This window comes from Colobus angolensis, unplaced genomic scaffold (assembly GCF_000951035.1).
Source record: "Colobus angolensis palliatus isolate OR3802 unplaced genomic scaffold, Cang.pa_1.0 Scaffold117, whole genome shotgun sequence".
Classification (NCBI taxonomy): Eukaryota; Metazoa; Chordata; class Mammalia; order Primates; family Cercopithecidae; genus Colobus; species Colobus angolensis.
The window spans coordinates 5416230-5418408 of record NW_012112808.1 but is presented as its reverse complement, the minus strand read 5'-3'; the positions used below and the strand labels follow the sequence as shown (position 1 = coordinate 5418408).

The following is a 2179-nucleotide window of genomic DNA, read 5'->3' as shown; positions in this document are numbered from 1 at the left end:
TTAAATCTTAGTTTTCTATGTATTATTTGGTACTCCTGGATTCAGTAGTTGGGGTAAAAAATGTTTCTGTATTCAAACATATCTACAGAATGTCAATATAAAATGTGTGGATATATACATTTAATATACACACACATACATGCACACACACAAACGCATACTCACATGTCTAGGAACCAGCACCTAACCACATCCCCATTTCTCACTAATGACCCAATGAATCACTTATGGCTTTAAGACCAGCTTAGATTCTATAAGGCTGTACAATATATGGCTAAAGAGGTCAAACACAAGCACCCACGTTCAGGCTGGATTCAACTGTTCCTCCTCGTGATTTTTGACAAACAGTAATACCACTTATGTAACAACTATATCTCAATAACTTAGAATTCAGAGTATAAAACCATAAACATGGAGCTCCCTCATTGTTTAAAGAGCACTCTTTCCATTCTATTTCCACTGACTGGTAAGAGGACACACCAAACTAGATCTCTGAACTGTACAAATGATCTTTACTCTTAATCTAAACAAACATGTGTTAAAACATTCTGAAATGCTGCATCCTTTGATTTCTTCATCTTTTCTACTGCCCGATGCAGGTCCTGCTGTTGAACAGGCTGAATTTCATCTTCATCATGGCTTTCTTCTGATGTAGAATTAACATATTCTCTAACACAGAGGAGGGCAGCATCTCGACACATCTCTTTTAGGTCACTTCCTGAAAAGCCATCAGTTTCCTGGGCAACTTCTAGCAGGTCTACATGCCTATCCACATTTTCATTTTTCAAGATGAGTTTCAGGTTGCTTCTCTCTGTTTTAAAACAGGCTTGTTGATGTGAAATCTTGTAGGCATTCTTCTCATTATAGCAGAGTCAAGGTCCTGAGGACGATTGGTAGCTCCCATTACTATGACCTGGCAGCTGTGATCAGTATCCAATCCATCCCAGAGACTCATAAACTGAGCTTTCATCATGGCTGTAGCTTCATGGTCAGAACTTGAACGGTTTCGTAGAAAGGAGTCTATTTCATCTATAAAGATGATGGATGGTTGTAGCTTTATGGCAAGGGAGAAGACAGCAGCAGCCAATTTTTGAGATTCTCCATACCACTTGTCAGTCAGCATCGAAGGCTGAAGGTTAATAAATTGACAGCCTGCTTCTTTGGCAGTGGCCTTGGCAATCAACGTTTTACCACAGCCTGGAGGCCCATAGAGAAGAACACCTTTTGGAGGCTGCAGAAGCCTGGAATTCTCAAGCAAATGTTTCTTTTTGATAGGTAAGATGACTATGTCTTTCAGATCCATAATGACATCATCTAAACCTGCTATATCACTCCAAGTAACCTGTTTCTGAGCTTCTACTTTTTGCTTCCTGGTTGGATCAATTGCATCTACCATCCATTTGATAGTAAAGTATGTCACTGCACCAAATATTGTCAAACGGAAAATTAAACCAACAACTTCATTCCAACTCAAAGGACGAGAAAAGGCTTCAGCATGTACCATCTTGATTGTTAACCCAGGAGCAGAAACAGCGGGAGCAAATGCCCACTGCATTTCTTAAGCACTTACCCTCTGGGTGCTGAGATAAAGACCTTGTATGTATCATCTGCACAAATCTTCATGATAACACAAGGAGGTAGATGTAGATCATCACCATTGCCATAATTAACATCATCTCATTTTGTAGAAGAAGCTCACAAGAACCCTTCAAGTGCATTATTTTGTGCTTTATAACCAAAGTGGGAGCAGTTCACAGAGGCCCTCTGAGGCCTTGACCAATCTCTATCAGCTGTAGTTTTCTCCCCTCTTCCACATCTTCCTGCCTTCCTGGCTGCTGCTGTCTCATTGCTTCTCTCTTCTCAGTCTTTCTCTCTCTCACTTCCCTGTCCTGCTCTCTCCTTTGTCCACATCATGGACCACTCAGCAGCTTCCCAGACATTGTTTGCCCTAAGGGTGATATCTGAGATCTCATTTCCAAGGGAACAGTTTCTACTAAGAGTACCCCAAACATTCCTCAACACCAGTGACAGGTACAAGAAATGTTTCCTTTTGGGAAATGTCCATCCTGAACATTTGATAAATTCAGACATAGGGACATGGAGAAGGTATAATACTTATTTCAAACCACTGACAGAATCAGAAATCACATTTAAGTTATCTTTAATTATCTAAGCTGAC

The 2179-nt window shown here is 40.4% G+C and overlaps 1 pseudogene; it reads right to left on the bottom strand.

Moving 5' to 3' along the window:
• Positions 1-302: 302 nt before the first annotated feature.
• Positions 303-1504, bottom strand: LOC105527322 (annotated as a pseudogene).
• Positions 1505-2179: the final 675 nt, after the last annotated feature.